Genomic DNA, 17754 nt, shown 5'->3' with positions numbered 1-17754 from the left:
CTACTCTCCTGTCCTGATGCTTAGTTGTAGTAAAGGCTATTTTCTTCTTCCAAGATCGCCGGGAGTTCACATCAAAAACTCTTCAGAGAAATGCAGAATTGGTTTAGTGTTGACAAATGTGAACACTCCATGACTAACCAACCAACCAACCAACCAATCAATCAATCAATTAATTAAAGAATTGGTTGATGCTTCTCCAGCTTTGCATTCAACAAGGGAGAAAGACATCAATGAACGCCAGTGAAGCACACAGCTGCGTAGTGCTCTCACAGGAAGAAAACTGTCTTAATGGTTGGGGGGATTCCAGAGCTCTCCTTTCTTTCTGAAAATTCACCTGAATGTGTTTTAAAAACATGGCACTGAAGCACAGTCCCACCAAAACGTCCAGAGACACAACAGCATTCTGATCCAGACCCCGTGATCCAAGATCCAAGATCCTGGGGACCCTAGCTCAGCTCTCTACAGACTGGGGTCTACAGTATGCACCTAGTAAGAGCTCACAGTGACACACCACAATAAAAGCACAGTAAGATGCATAGCACAGGGAAATCCTGCAAAGACAGGGAAAGACATACAAAAGTAATATTTATGCATGATAAAAGTACGGGTATACTTGAAAATACTATTCAAATCACCGTAGTAAATATGTCACACGGCAGCCCTTCCCCAAAAAACTTCCACTTCTGACTCAGACTTGAGCATAAAGGCATTGAGAGAGAATTTCATAGCCTCACTGGTGCAAAAGAAGCACCCTGGAAGACCTATGATCTTGTTTGTCTGAAGGTAACAGCTTTAAATAACACACTGCGCCTGCTTTTGCTTCAAATGCCTCCAGACCTGGAACTGACCAAGACTCATAAAAGCTTAAAAAAAGAAGAAATTTAGCTCCCTGAGCACCTGAAGGGGTCTAGTGTGCTTCATATTTAATTCTTGAGGGAATCTGCGCTACTGAGCATTTCTTCTCCTTATATGTTTTTATCGTACATTCGGTGGAATAAAACAATTCTATCTGCTGCTGTAAAACATATTGACTTAGTTAGTGGACAAAGAGCTACAGAAAGCAGCCGTGCCAAGAATCATTTTCAATGCAAATCACATGTGTCATATTTGCATTGAAGTTGAGGCCAAGATCACTGTCTGCAAATAATCTTTGTTGTTAATCTTTCTTTTTTTTTAAATAACTGGTTACATGTGTGGGTGGATTTTGAACACCGGACGAGCTCCTGTTTCTAGGCCACAATTCCTTCTGCTTTCACAGTTCCGATCACAGGACTGTTATACAGTATACGTGAAGCCAGGGACTAAACCTGTTAATCGTGACACTCTTACAGACTGACCAAAGACCTAAATCTGTGGTTTTTCACAGGAAAGGCATGTTTAATCCATCCCAGGACCTTACCACAGCAAATCAGCAAAATACTTTTGCCTACATTTTGTATCATACTCATTTACCTTTCCCTGTTACGTTTTTTCACAGAGTGCTTTACACTTTGATACCAAAATTTACCATGATTTGGTGGTGTCTTACACTTTTTTTAGTGTCATAAACCACAGTTAACATTTATGAGGGAATAAATTGCTTTAGCAGATGAGATAAATGTCTACCATCTAAGACATCAAGCTGTTGAAAGGAAATCAGGATCAGTGAAATAAGACATAATTTTCACTAATTACCTGTATTGCCTTGAAAATGACAGGAATCTAAGTATGCCAAAGAGATTCCTTACTGATATGAATGAACACAGACTTGTACTGTACATGGTCCGAAGACTCAGAGCCCAATATAAGATTCCCTGCTGCCCTTGCCTCAGTACTGTATATGCCTGATCACACTCAGTCTCAACAACTCAGTATGTTGCAAGCTTGAAAACTCCTTTTTTTTAGCTGTTCAAAAAAACTTCCGATGTTAATCTAGAAAAAATAAAACTGTAAAATAACCTCCTTCGGATATAGCTCACCTTACAAATCCTAGGATTTAAACACACAGGTCTGTGGTTCTTTTTGAGCACAAAATAAGTGACTAACTTACTCTTCCCATGGCTGTACTACAGAAGGAGAATTCTTCCCTCTTCCCAGAGCTGAGATCACACTGAAGTACAAGTAGGCTGTGGCCCCACTATACCTCTTTAATAGACTGCCAGACAGTGAAATAGCAGTTTTTTCAGAGTGCTAACACAGAGGCTGGGAAGCACTGATTTGTGTACTAAGGCTTACACTGTATAAGGGAGATCAAACTGAGTTTTGTGGATATGTTGCGATTGCTTTTATAGGCAGATTGCAATTTGTAGATTGAAGATACCACTGTAGTAGCCCAGCACCATCAGCAACAACAGTAAAAAAGTTCAGTCATGCTTGAAACTAAAAAGTAACCACTCGTATGTACTTAAAAGAGATTTCTTTCCATAGTTAGGAACTCAGTTAGCTACACAAGCCAGTGGTCTTATGCTTAAGCACAGAGATTAAGTGATATAAAGTGATCACCTACACAACTGAAACTATATTAACAGTTTAGTAAGAGGGCAACAGTAATAATCGGGGAAGTGTAGTGAATCACAGTGATTGGGTGGCCCCCTTATCCCCTTTTCCATTCCCCTTTTCTCACTCGCCCCTCTTCAAGCATTCAACTCCCTGCTCTCCCTCAGTCTGTGGGAGGAACTCAATTAAGTTGACATGTAATGAATATAAAATTAGCCATAGTGTACACTGCAATAAAAAAACAGACTTCAATAAGGCATTTTAAAGTCCAAAGTCCAATATTCACTCACCTTGCGCAAATATAACGTAAATGAGAATTTAAAAGTTTAAGTTTGAGATTAAATGGTTTTTTATCTCCCTGAGTGCCAGAAAACAGCAAGTTGATCTGAGAAGCACAGCCCGTGCCAGAAACACACAGAATGGGCACTGCACCAAGTAAGCAGCAAACTCCGGAAGTCCGAGCCTTGAATTTCAGAGCAACAGCGCAGAACCTGTAATCACAATTGCTTGCCTTGTCACTCTGAATCTGTATCTAATTCGGGAGATTCAAATTCATGCAAAACATGTTGCTATTGTGTTCTTAGCATCGTCTCCCCATTGTACATTTGAGTAACAAAGAAAAAAGTTGTTTTAAAGTTCACTAGTTTAATAGGAAGGGATAGGGCTGTTTATGTGGCTAAAACATACTGACTGCAGGCAGCCACACTTCATGGTTCTGTACCTCAGTGAGCCTCGCGGAGTGCCCTGGGTTTCAGGATTAAACTCTGGAGATTAACTCACTCTTTAATCCCACACTGTTGAGAAGCTGAAGGTTTCCAAGATGCCGAGCCATCACCATGTTCAGGAAGGGGCTACTCTGCCACGGCCGGGAGGTGCTGTCTTACCTGTACTGGAACTGGGTGCTCTTCCTCAGCTCCTGGATGCTGCGATTCAGCCTCATGCGGCGGAAGATGGAGCTGCTGTGGCCCCGGAGCCCCTCAGAGGGCGGGGAGAGGGGCGAGGTGATGGGGGACCGGAGGGCAGGCAAGGGGGGGAGAAAGGTCTCGTCCTCCGGATTCTCGAAGAGAGTGAGCTGCCTCTTTAGCTGTCTCTGAGCCATGGCTCCTGCCTGCACGGGGGTCCCAAAAACCTCTTCCGTCACTTAGCAGGTGACTCCTTTCTGCTCAGGTGACCCTGCAGCTCCTGCTCCCCTTTCTCCACGGACTGGCACACTAAGCTCAGAGACAAGCAGGCCCCTGCAAGCAGGCCAAAGACACAGACGTCCTCTGCTTCCAAATCACAGCTGGTCAACGCAGCCCTGCTCAGAGGTGTTTTGTCCTTTTGAGAGAGCCCAGGCTGAGCTGAGTAGAAAGAAGCAGCTGAACTAAAAGGAGGGCCTTTACCAAAAAGCAGTCACCTGAGCCAGGAGAACACGAGTTATTTATTTTAAAAATTCAGGTTGGTTCCTTTTTGTTTTCCTGTGGGAGAACAAGCCTGCTGTACTTCGCTGCCCCACTTCTCCTTTTCTATGTCAAAGAAAAATAATTACCGTAACGCAGCCCAGGGGTTTTCATTCAAATCTCACTTTCCCCACCCGCTTACTGCTCGCTGAAGGACTGCTGCCTCTCTCAGAGAAAACACATGGGTTTTTCAGCTGCTCAATGTGACTCCAAATGTCCACAAGGAAAGTTTCTGATTTGAATGCAAATGCAAGGAAAATACTAGGTCAGGAGAGAAAATGATGAAAGACAGCTTGTTTTGTTTCAGGAACTCTTCAGACTGTTGTCTTGAAAAATACGATCCAGTTTTAAAGATGAAGCAGTCCTTTTATTGCTCTAGATCAGTAAAAAAGAAAGATGGCAGCAATGGAGAATCTGGGACTTCTTCAGTCTTGGAAGATGGGTCCTTTCGGTAATTCAACCCTGGCTTCCACGAGGTACTTCCATGTCACACACCCTCCCTGTGATGAGTTCCTTATTTGTGCCGCCACTGAGGAGGATTCAAGAGCTTGTAAGCTGCGTACTACGTGCGGGATTAGTTAGAAAACACGTCATGTTGGTCAGCTCATCTCAAGCACCCATCCTCAGAAGGAAACTACAGAGGAGATTAAGGTTAGGCTTGATTTCCTTGTTACTGATAGCATCTCCTTTTCAGCTCAAACAAAAAATACAAAAAAAAGACATTTATACCACACCCACAGTGAGATCCAGTGGCTTGTGAGGTTTTCAAAAAGACGTATAATAAAGAATCTGCCTCAGTACAATACTATTCAAATTCTACTGCGTCCAGTCACTTCGGAAGCACTGCATGTAAGAGTGGACACCCCTTTCTGATTCCTTCTGAATGGCAGAGCTAGGTTCAGCATGTCTTCAGACTCGAAGCACAGCTGTCCTTCTGATCACGAAGCTCTGCTGTGAATTTCTGTCTTTTGAACTGAGCTCTGCCGAAACGCAATCCCACAGCAGCATTCTGCAGCGTTCCGCACTGTCACCAGGAGATACAGTGGCAGCCAGAACTTCCGCCCTTTGTAATTATTCATGGGAGTTTAGACAGACAAGTGATCCTTTTTTTAAGGTTGTTTCCTCTTGCAGTTCAAGCCAAGGAGTCACTCCTCTCTCTCTCTCTAGTGGCGCAGGTTGAGAAAGCACCCTAGCAGCTCTCAGACCGCGACCCTACGTCAGCTACCCTCCTTATCGCCAAATGAACAAATATCCCCTTGCTTCGCAGCCAATACCAGCGAAACAGGAAGAAAAGAGACCAGAGACAAGATATAACCAACTCAGCTGACACTCCAGCACAGCAAGCCTCGGGGGAGGTTAGTAATGGCAAATACAAATAAATTTCAGCAGAAAAAAAGCAAATATAAACAAAATAAAACAAGGAGCTGAGCTTACAGTATCTAGTTAGCTTCACTTATTTCAAATAAGGATATGATTTACCAGAAGAGGATTGTTTTGAATATTTGCTCTCCTTCTAATATGAACTAGATTGGGCTCCACAGCAAACTGTGAAAGCCAGTTCTGTTCCAAATATCTAAACAGTTGCAGGAAATAAACACAGCTGTTCTCAAAGCTATGAAACTCAACGTGAAACAATGAAGGAATTCAGAACTTTCTCAGAAAAGATCAATAGTTTTTTATCTACCTATATTTACAATAATTACAGTTTCAAATTGGGAAAGGCTTACAGCTGTTTGGGTGCAGTTGTGCCGCAACTGGTACACCACAGTTTTACCACAGTGTTCCACAGTAAACATCAATGTTACATATGCAATGCTAATTGTATCTTCCTGTTCTTTCCCTGTAGTGTCTTGTGACTTTACCATGCTTCTCTGTGCTGTACAATTCCAAACTGCAAGATTTCTATTTACATTTAAATTGGGGTATTTCAGTTTTGAACACCAGTGAAAATATTATTTCACATTTGGATACTTCTCCTATCATCATAGAGTGACATCCTCCTGTATCCCACAGCCCCTTTACTGTAAAGATCATTTTTTCATACTAGGATCACTATTGCCAGATAAGGTCGTACCACATGATGAAGAATTGTATGGTTTTTACTTTCAAACTAAATAAATAAATGATTTCAGCTATTCTATATCACACTGGAAAAGGGAACCATAGTATGTAGAACCTCCAGATATCTAAAATGCAATCTCCCTTATTTTCACAGCTCAGCATTGATACAATAGGTGTAAAAGCAGCACTGGCAGTGTGCTATAATATACAATAAACCCCTAAACAGCAACACTTGCAATGCACATGTGAGTGTAGTCAGTCTCTTTCAAAGGAAAACTTACCTAGTGTGTCTGGACAAAACAGTCAATGATGACTACAATATCTAAGATAGAAGAAGTCTCCTACTTTTTTCTTAAAACTCGTGTTCAGACTTTGCCTTCAATCATCCCCTTGCTCAAACTAATTCTAATTTTTCAGCTGAGATAATCCCCCAGGGACTCTTCAGATCTGCTCCCACGACCACTATCTGTCTCCGATCCTCTCAAACAGGCTCACTGGTCAACACTCCACACACCTCTTCATTTTGGACAGCACTATATCAGCCCAGCTGGTGAGAGCTTTTGCAAGAACCCAGAGTCTAAAGAAGATGAAAGATTAATAATGAAAATTTCACATAGCGAAAGATAATATGAAATCAAAGAGCACCTGTTGGGTTCATTCAAATAAAGACATCTCAAAGAGCTGAATGTTATCATGAACGTTGTTTCTGAAAAAAACTAAAAAAACAGGTCTATCAATTAGGACGCGCCACTGTGTTTATACACTGCCCTACTTAAGACATGCTGTCCAAAGTATCAACCACAGCATGATGATGTTAGCACAACTGAGAACTGCTGTTCTCAGTTGCTGCTGGTGGCAAAAGCAGACGTGGCTGATGTGTCAATGCAGACACCCATACAGAGCTGTGCCTGCTGCTGTGACTGAAATTCTGATGTCTCCACAAACATCTGTGAACATCACTGGAATTAGAGCTGAACCACTTCGCAGCTGTGATCACCACAGTATTAAGGGACATCCTCTAATACACTTATAGGACTTGTGTACTGTAAGTAAATACTATATCTAAGGAAGTGTGATATCAGGTGTTTCTTGTTTATGATCTAGAGCAGTGGTGCTCAAACTGACCGCAGGGGTTCTGGGATCATATAGGCTACAAGAAAAATACAAATTTGCTATCAATAAAAAAATGTGAGTTATGATGGCTTTGCATGACTCCAAGAAGTCAGAAATATTAGGCATATCTTCTGAAACATCATCTTCAAATTCACTCTCTGTATAAACTTCAGTACTTTCGCTGCTAGAGCCAGAAGGTACCTCAAAGGTGTCGGGTGAAATTTAATCTTCATCATAACATTGTAGGAGTAGGCAAACTCACTCATCACACTGAGATTGTTCTATTTCTGCTGGTTTGAAATAAATGTTGATTAAAAAGTATCAGTACTCTTTTAAAAAACCTCATGTATTGTTGTCTCACTGTGTTTTACTGAGTCATTTTGTCGTATTCGCGCCCGGTTAGACCACAGAAAGTGTCACCTGGTTCTATAAATCTATTAGTTATTTTTCCTTTGTTAACAACGTAAAAATTTTACCCTTCAGGTTTTCTTCTAATGTGGTCGAACCAGCACGGGTTATTTCAGTGATTAAGCTTTATTGACCTGTAGGGGTGCTAATCGTAGACAAGTTACTGTATCATGTGATTAATCCAACCATTTTCACTTGGGTCGCAGTGAAGCCGGAGCCTACCTGGCAAGCAACGAGCGCAAGGCAGGGTACACCCTGGGCAGGGCGCCAGTCCATCGCAGGGAAGTGCAAGCCAATCATACATGGGGACGATTTGGAGGCCACAGTAAGGGCTGAGGGGGGAAATTTGGCCCGGACACCGGGATAGCTCCCTATTCTTCCCGAGAAATCCCTGGCGATCTTTAATGACCACTGAGAGTCAGGACCTCAGTTTAACGTCTAATCCGGAAGACAGGGCCCACTACAGCATAGTGTCCCAGCCACTATACTGGGGCATTAGGACTCACACAGACCACAGGGTGGACAACCCTCTGCTGGTCCCACTAACACCACTTCCAGAAGCAACCACAGGTTTTCCTAGGAGGTCTCACAACCAGGAACTGACCAGGCTCAGCCCTGCTTAGCTTCAGTGGGTTGCCAGTTGTGAGTTGCAGGGCGATATGGCTGCTAGCCTCATGTGATTAATAAATGGCTGAAATAAACTCAATGGGCTCATACAATGTTCACAATTAAAACAAAAGTAATCGATAGTTTATTCCGTAATAATTGGCTAAATTGGCTCTGAATAGCAGACCTAGAATGCTTTTTAGAGTACACCGCCATAGCTACTCCTGAAAAGTAAAACAAAAGGTTGCTGAGGACCCGTGACATTAGCTTAGACAGAAAAGGGTTCCGTCATTGAAAAAAGTTTGAAAACCACTGATCTAGAGAAATAATTATTCTACAACATGAATTACGTATGTGATTTATCTTCGTGTGTTTATTTGTTTTAATAGTATTGTTTCTGGCTCAATGTAGCCTTGAATATGAGAACATTTGGAATATTCTGAGTCTCTGCCTGGTCTCTAACAAAGGCAAAAACTTCTCCAGAGCAAAGCATTCACCACAACACTCAAGAGTGCCACCCTGTGGACTGTTCAGCTTGAGAAGCAGAAGAAAGACAGTCAGGTTTCGATGCAAATAGCAAGAAGACAAAACACGTCCTCAATGAACTTGATCCAAACCTTCTGCCATGTTAAATGTCCCGTATTTATGCTTCATATGTCACAATTACAATTTTATGGGCATGTTTCTATTCTTTAGAAATCAAGCTGTGATTTATGTAATTTGGACTAATGCATTCATGAGAATGAGTGAAACTTCAAAACTGGCCTTTCAATAAAATGTTGTGCAGTTTTTTATGAAGGGACTGGCTTGATGTCAAGGAGGTTTGCTTTATAATTTCAGTGGGTGGTGCTGTTCCTCTTGCAAATTAATGCACATACTGTATAACACAGGGCTAAGGTAGCAGAAACATTTATACCAAATGTATTAAACTCATTTACACAGCAGTAGAGTTCACAAACACTCCTCAATACAATACTAAATAAAATACATTATGTGTAAAATATAATACTGATTTAACATGAGTCATTTATCAAACCAAATACATAGGGCAATTTTTTAAACAATTTCCAAATTTCCAAATTTCATTTCAGGAGGCTATGGACACTTACAGAAAATACCATGGGATTTGACCTTGTGAGCTCTAGTTCAGTTTGCTTACTTTCTTTAATGTTTACTCCAATGCTGAATGGACAGTCATGTCCTTTACCTCATGGGACAAAACTATCACTGCTCATGATCTGTAATCTAATTCATTTGAATATGAGATCCCATTTAAAGCTCCAGTTTTCAAATAGATGATTCATTACATTTAAAGCATATTTTCAAAAGCCTTAAAGGTAGTAAAATGGTTTAACTGCAGGACGTGATAATGCCACTTTAAAGAGCTCATCAAATAATTATTTTCAGTGGAATCTCCTTTTCATGCTTAACCACTTTGTGGTAAAGAAGCTACTGCCTTTTTGTGTACACAAAACTACACTTTTATTAAAAATAGACATATAAAGTTAAGCACCAACGTTTGTGGATTGTTCATAGAAAAACGATCAACATAGGTAATTAGGCGGTTTGCAGAACAAACTCATCATGATTTATATCAGTACATTTCGGCCTACAACTCTGATAGAAAGAGGTGCATTCCGGGACATTACCCAATCTTGAACTACAGTAGCTATAGACTGAGAACAAAGATTGTGTATCTTGAGCCAAGTCTATACAGTAATTGCTATTTCTCTGGCATTGCGTGAAACCATTCACCAAGGTCATTTTAGTTCCTTGCTTAGACTTCTTATCATTTAAAGAACTGGTGTTTCCGTTATCGAAACAAGCAGGTTTATAAGCAAGTCACTGTCCATGCATCTGACTGTGGTCAGGGGAAAAGCCAGCTCTGTTTCTTAATCAAGTGACATTGCATTAATTCAATTATAGAGAACTTGCCTTTTCCCATTCTGAAGACGGCAGAAAGAGTACGTAAAACAAACCTGTTTCACTGCTGATAACCCCAAGGGAAAAAAGAGGAGAGACAGCAGCTGAATGGCATTAAAATTCTAAGGAGCACATCTAACAGGCTGGCATTTAAATTAAGCATTTTTGCTCATAGCCTTCATCTGTGCCGAAGAGTTGTGCTATATGGTCAGAGTATTGTGGGAGACTTTTTTTTACTTAGCAACTTTTCCTCTTGAATGAGCTATTCTAATTCTCTTCATAACATCGCCAGAAAATGATGGATTTCTCTTACTGGGAACGCAGCGTGTCGGACCATTGCAGTTTAAATTCCTGGTGCAATATCAGATACATTTTACACAGCTACAGTCACTGTCTTAAAATCCACGGAGACAACAATCAATGTTTCAAGTGCTGTCCCTATCCATTGGACCCAACGTTTCAAAATTATTAGTGGTGCTCATCTTAAATATAGTAAAATGTATAGTAAGGTTAGGTGTGTTGTGTCAAAGGCAGTTTAGAAGTATAAACACAGTACAACCAGAGGAAAGACATCAATTTACTGTGGTGAATTTTATCAAGGGTGTCCTCTTCATTGTAACTCCTGTTTGTTTCCCACCCTGAAGGTATTTGAATAAAGCTGTGCGCTGATTCTTATCACATTTTTTAGAGCTCTATATAATTCTCTTCTGTAACTTTCATTTTGTATCACTCATTTCGAACTCTTAAATAATTAAAAGAACGGATTGAACTTTTCCTTTGCATCAAAACATGATTCAAATGACATTTTTTAAAGTTACATTTAAAGATACTGTATTTAGTTACTAATTTATTATCTGTGTTTAGTTACACACAAATTAATTATTTGAATAAGCCTGCGGCCCAAAATGACTTATATTTACTCCAATGTATACAGCTGGGTGTTTTACTGGAGCAATCCACCCTTGCTCAAGGGTACAACAGCAGTGTCCCACCTGGGAGTTAAACTCACAACCTTCCAGCTACAAGTCCAGAACCCTGACCACTGCAGCAAAAATTGAGACAAAAGAGAGTTTGGTGTTTGTTTGGCCTTTTCAGTTTATGAGAGAGGCCCAAGGCATTTGTCACACTTTTCACAAGCCTGGTGACCTTGTGTATGGCTACAAAGAGGCAGGCCTCAGATTATCTAATCTTGCATTAACCAGGTAACTCACGTACAGTACTTCTCTTCAGCAGGGACACACTCATTGATCTAGGAATACAGGAGCCAGTTAATCACTAAGCAACCAAAGAAACAGAAGAATGAAGTAGGTTTTTTTCTTTAGAAACAGATTAACTGTCCTTGCTGCCATTTGATCTCTGTGGTAACTGATAAGACTGAGCAGGTTTTAGTTCTTTTGGAATGCGCACTGTGTTCAGCCTGGCCCAATCCTGCAACAGACGTGGTGTTTGAGGTTAAGACTAAAACTGGTAACAGCGAAAGCAAACAGTTGTTATTTAATGGACAGTTTACAACTAAACAATGGCAAATGAAATAAGTAAAATATACACACCTGACACACCTCAAACCTGAAGAAGGCTTCACAGCCTAAACGTTATGTTTTCTCTTTTCTCTTTTCAGCATGGAATAAACCTATTACTTGTTCCTTTGCAGACTATGCATGCTGACGCTGCTACCGACCTGAACTAAGTAAAATATATATTCTTTTGGTTAAAAACATAAACCGTCATTATTAATGTGACTCATAGAAAGACACTACTGACAGACAAGGTCTACCTACAGGTCTGCAGAGAAAGGTGAAAAGAGGTGGAGAAAATGAAATTTGCTTGTGTACATAGATTTAAGAATAGGTATCGGTACATAGAAACAAGGTTATTCCCTGATCTGTTTGATTTGTGAAAAAGTCCACTTGTCTCAATGATTATTGAGCAATCCTTCCATGACTTAACAAAAGCACCGCAAGAGGGCACTGTCGACACAGTTTTCACCACAGAAAAATATCAGAACAAACTTGTGTTGAATCTGACTTTCGCAGTCTTCAGTTAAAGAAAAGTATAATGTATCTGAGTGTGATCTGTATCTGAGATTCTCACGTACTGTAGCTCTTATTTTTAATTCTTAAAACTGTAAATCCTTATGAGACTGTCTCATGGTGACTGACTAGTATCAATTACTGCAGTGACTGTGTGGCTCTGTTTGCCTTCTTTACCACTACTATTTATTTTGACTATTTACTATTAGTATGAGAATATGTCCAAACACAGTAATTTCTAAGAAACCGAATAACTGGAAGCATAATTTCAAATACATATTTTAAGCAAATTTCCTCTTCTTTCAAAACTTAATAGTGATCAGATATTGTATTTATTTTGGAAATATACTGTATTTACACCATTTCACCTAAATGGAGTCTGGAACAGAGAAGGAAACAAGGGGACCCTATTCCATTATTCAATGGCGTTGAAAAAGTCAACCCAGCAGACTTCCTCAGACGTGACAGCAAGCGACAGAGGACACAAGGGGAAGCTACTGGGATGTGGATTTCAACCTGAGATCCGGAGGAATGTCTTTACACAGAGGGAAGTATGGGGTGAGCTATGCTGTGGAAATTGATACCTTGTCGTTCTTGAAGAAGGGACAGCATGAGCTCCTCGGAAGAAAATGGCCACTAAATGGGCAGCTCATAGCTAGATGGACAGAACAGCCTACTCTTTTGTAGACTCTGTTATTTTCAAGTATTACCAGGAATTTACTCAGTACTTTTCTCCTGAAACAAGATAAGCCTAATATGCTTTTTTGTCCGAGTCCCTCTGGCCAGTTAAACAACATAAACTGAGAACACTCACAAGTCATCAATGCTTGATGAGTACTAACCACCTTTCTTTATGCTTTCCTAACAATTTACCTGTCACAAACTCCTGCGATGCTGAGGAAGGAATCCGTTAAGTATAATTATTATTTGGGAAACAAATGACTAACAAGTCATAGATCACACATGCTGTCTCACAATCCTAATGAAGAGATTTTACCCGCTTAGCAGCAATCCGAATCCTGCCCTCCAGACAGAGAGGCTATAAACTTCACAGATTAGCAGTCCTAACAGATAGCACTTATTTTATTAATGTCCCTTTGTGCTCGTGGGTGTGTGTTATGTCTGGGCAAGGCCAGTGACCTACAATTACAAGGCAAATAAAATGTATTCGCTCCGGGCTCAGTGCACAGCAGCCTCTCCACCAATCCAACCAGGGATGTATGCAGAGCCACGGTTCGGCGGAGCCTGGCCGTGCCGCTGTCCCAGGCATGTGGCGCCACCCAGGGCAGCTCTCTCAGGTGTGCCACCAAAAAAAGAGAAATCTCTGCACTTTCCATGAAGATGAATGAGAGGTTCCACACTTCGCCCTTCTTTGGAAAGGAAGAGGAAAGTGGGAAAATACCATGACTACATACATTATTGTAACAGTGGCAGGAAAATACAAGACCAATTTATCTTTCTATTTCTATTTCCTAGGAGCCAGAGAGATATGGAAGAGCACACTCCCAGCACAAGGCACGTTGCATTGAGATTTCATCCCCAGTTCCTTCAACATGCTTCCATGAATTACGGCCCTGTTTAGAATTCCATGTTTACGGCCCTGTTTCAGCATCAACATGCAAAAATGCATCACGATTGCCCTCTTCTTTTTCAAACTTAAACATCAAATTTCCTTCATTTAATGGGATTCTTATCAAGTCATTCAAACCTTCTTTTGTTTTTTACAGAGGGGTGTTACTTTTTTTCAGAACAAACCCTCTGCTGTGAAAGCAGCCAGCAGGGCAGTAGTTAAGCAGAGAAACAAGCCTTTCTACAATGGATCTCATCTTATAGGAGCTATGAGTGATAACAGGATGCTAATGAATTTAAATGAAGTGCTAATTAGACATAATGAGCTGCTAATAATGCGACAGTTGGGGGGGAAAACTGTTGCTCTACTCCTTTCAGAGCCCACATAGAAAGCTCTCTCTGTTGGAGCAGTGCGTTCAGACACGTGCACATCCACACTAATCTCCCGCAGCTACACTCCCACCCAGACAGCCACAGCAGGAAACCCTGCCTGGATTCAGTCCTGAAGCAGACCCAGAACTTGTTTTCTTTCCAAGGAGGAATTCCTTTAATAATTAAATAGAACATTTCTGGTGCTAAGCTCTGGTCATAGTCTTCTAAAAACGATGAGGAAGAAATAAAAAGTGACTACATCTTTCAATTGCAATTCAATTATGTTTGAGATTTAATCGAAGAAAAGCCATTCACCCATTATTGGGAGGTGCATACTATACTCCTATTAATAGTTGGAGCAGCTGGGAGCCTGCTCTGGAATGATACGTTGCAAGGTACACAAGCACACACAGAAAAGACAGAGACACCAACCTAGCCGGGATTTCTTTGGAAAGTGACATGAAACAGCAGCACCCAGTGAAAACCCATGGTTAAGTTTAAACCATAAATACTTGGTCTCATCAACAGGTCAGAATATTAGTTCAGAACAAACAGAACTTCAGGCTTGTGTCAAAACCAGCCCAGCATATCAGCAGGTTGGTCTCAGATCCAGGCTTCGGGACCCTGCGATCTCCTAGCGAGTTAAAGATGCATAGTCTGAGAGGTTCCTTGTTGGATCTGAGTTCATCCTGGCCTGCATCATTGACTAATTGCTTCAGCGATGAGTGTTTTTTACTTACAGTGAGAATCCTCTCCGGAGGATCCTGCCCACTTTATCTGTGAATTGAACAGAGACCCAGGGACTGTGAAGGACAGTTGAGTTGATTTGTTATTTAGTTAAAGTGAAGCAGCCAGGCAAGATGGGTAGGAAGAAGGGGGGTAAGGTGTGGGGTCTTTCAATAACAAAAATAAAGGGAGACATATTTGGAGGCTTTAACTGTAATAATAACACAGAGTTCTATACGTGAGTTAAATAATAACACCATAAAAAAAGTGATCATGGCGTGAAGCCATGCACATCTCAGCTCCCATTACCCTCCTTTCATCCCGTCCTTGAAATAATAAACATGCAACAGAGCACGCCGCTTGGCAGGTTCCACACCTGCACACCTGCTCTCCATTCCTCAGGGTGCAATGCTGTGCACAGGCAAGGCTACTGGAGAGATTCTGGCAATGGGCAGAGAACAAACCGAAGAGATTGAGGGCCTCGGCTGAGAGGATGGCAGGGAGTGATGCCAAGCAGCCTAGCCAAAATATGCATAATGCTGATTTTTAAAAAGCATTAAGAGCTCCGAGGCTTGTCAGAAATTTAGACGTAAATAAAAAAGGCCCTGTTGGTTTTGTATTATTGATGAGAGTGGACATCCCGAACTGTGGGAATGTGGGACTGCTACAAAGTCGAAGGGCCGGGCATAGACAAGAGAGCTTAACCTGAATTGAGCTCAAGGAATAGAAAATAAAAAAATCTGGAAGTCTTGCAGTGTTTGGGTGTAATAAGAAAATGTATTAGCAGCTCATTACACGAGTGACCTATGCAAGCAATGAAAAACGCAATCGGTTAAGTGGCCAATCAATTCTTTATTCAACTAGATCAGTATGTTGAGATCCATTCTCTGTCAGAAGGCACAAGAGGCCCAAGTTGCAAAGCAGAAGAAAAAACAGCAAAATACAGCAAGCAGGCAAAGTCAGTTGTCAAGCACACATAAAGACAGTAATTAACAGGCATCCACTGTGATCAGACCAAGTCAGCCCCTCTCAAAGCATGCTCAAGAAGGAATCATCCTACGCTTAACATCTGCTGCAATGTTAAGGGCCACTGGCTAGTGCCATCTGAGATGGACATGATGGACTGTGAAGAGAACAGATGCACCATGCGCTTTAACGAACGGGACCTCTTTAAAGAGCAACTCAGAGGAAGCTCTGTCTGTTGTGGAAGCTTCGTTACTGCTGCTTTCAGGCACCATAACATCACCTGGGGAGAGGCAGCTGGTCTGAAATGGCCCTGCATATGCACTACTTTTGTAAAAGACAACTGCATGTGGAGTTACAGGAGGACTATGTAGAAATTCGCCATGCTGGTTTTGGACACTACTTAACATTTACACCTAAACAAATGTTCTATGCTGTCCTTCTGTGTATTATTATCCACCTGTTCAATAATGTAACTGATATTATACATATTTTATTGCAATATGAGTCTGTGTACACTGCAACCAGGTGACGTCACCTGCCTATTCCTGTTAAAATGTTTGGACTCACCACTGGCAAGCCCTTCAGCAAAACAAGTTTCCAAACAAAGGCCGACATATTTTCCCACTTCCTCCTTTTTGCCTGAAGATTGCAGATGCCATATCCTTATTGGAACAGACTCCCAGAATGTCACAATTCTCAGATACCATGTGCAATCAATCACACACAACATGCCCAGAATGAATTAACTGCATGGGATATCTCTGTTAGGGTTGCTATTAACCCTAACATACAGTTACCAACAAACTGTATCAGCCCAGTGAGCTGTTCTTCCTTTCATTATGTGTAATAAATATTGTTTATTAGCCTAGATGTCTCAGCAATAACCTGTCCTAAGTTCACTGAACACTCATTCATCCTAGCAAGTGGCAGCCAAGCTGTTCTAATGGATAAACAAATCTATTCAGGATGGCCCGTACACATATCTGCACCTGTACAGTATGTACAGTACATTAAGAGAAAATGCAAGTATGACAAAATAAGGCAAAAGAAAGACATTACTGTAATAGAATGAAGTTTGTTGGAGAAGTGTTCTCCCAGTGCTTCATAATGCACAAGAAACAATGCATTACTACAACTGAAATACACTTCCTTACCTAGGACTATCGGTAGATAATTTTTTGCCAGCTACAAAGAACACTCTCAGTGTTAACTCATCCTTAAAGATTTTTCCAGATGATGACTTAAAAGACTCCCTGACTCTCTGTGGTCATGAAAAATCCCAGGGCATTTCTCGAAAAGAGTAGGAGTGTAACCCCGGTGTCCTGGCCAAATTTCCCATTGGCCCTTACCAATCATGGCCTCCTAATAATCCCCCTCTATGAATTGGTTTAATTATTCTGCTCTCCTCCCTACTGATAGCTGATGTGTGGTGAGCGTTCTGAAGCACTATGGCTGCCGTCGCATCATCCAGGTGGATACTGCACATTGGTGGTGGTGGAGGGGAGTCCCCATTGCCTGTAAAGCGCATTGAGTGGAGGGTCCAGAAAAGCGCTATATAAGTCTAAGCAATTATTATTATAATAATAATAATAATTATTATTATTATTATTATTATTATTATTATTATTATTATTATTATTATTATTATTATTATTCCAAGGATACATAAGACCAGATTAAAAGATATAGTTATAATACCATAAGAAAGGTTACAAACAGGCGGAGGCCATTCATCCCACCTGGCTTGTTTGGTTGCTTGTGGCTAAGTGATCTGAGAATCTCATCCAGATGTTTCTGGATACTACGAGGCCAGTGTTGGCTAAGAAATAAGCCTGGGTGAAGTTGCTACTGAAGGATGCTATACTTTTAGACACAGCCATTCATATTAATGTTTTCAACTTCTGTTTTTAAACAAAGTCCTTATCTTATCCAATGCACAGAACTTTGGATAAACCCCTATATAAATACTTCTGGGTATAGTTTCCATTCAATTGTGAAATCACTTGAGCACAGCCATTAAAAGTTAAACAATAGGGTTTATTTTCACAAAATTAGAACAGGAGGAG

General features: G+C 41.0%; 1 protein-coding gene across 8 annotated transcripts in view; it reads right to left on the bottom strand.

The window, feature by feature from the left end:
* The window catches only part of pde4a (phosphodiesterase 4A, cAMP-specific), a 208580-nt gene that overhangs the window by 87883 nt on the left and 102943 nt on the right, over positions 1-17754 (bottom strand). The window contains exon 1 of one of the 8 annotated variants that reach the window (XR_011191113.1): positions 3360-5141. The exons of the other annotated variants lie outside the window; for them this stretch is intronic. The gene's annotated coding sequence lies outside the window, so the exon portion shown is untranslated. Of the gene's footprint in view, positions 1-3359; positions 5142-17754 lie in introns of those variants that run through there. 8 annotated transcript variants of the gene reach the window in all.

This window comes from Lepisosteus oculatus, chromosome 11, assembly GCF_040954835.1.
Source record: "Lepisosteus oculatus isolate fLepOcu1 chromosome 11, fLepOcu1.hap2, whole genome shotgun sequence".
In the NCBI taxonomy this organism is placed as follows: domain Eukaryota; kingdom Metazoa; phylum Chordata; class Actinopteri; order Semionotiformes; family Lepisosteidae; genus Lepisosteus; species Lepisosteus oculatus.
The sequence above is the reverse complement of the archived record's forward strand: the minus strand, read 5'-3'. Positions and strand labels throughout refer to the sequence as shown.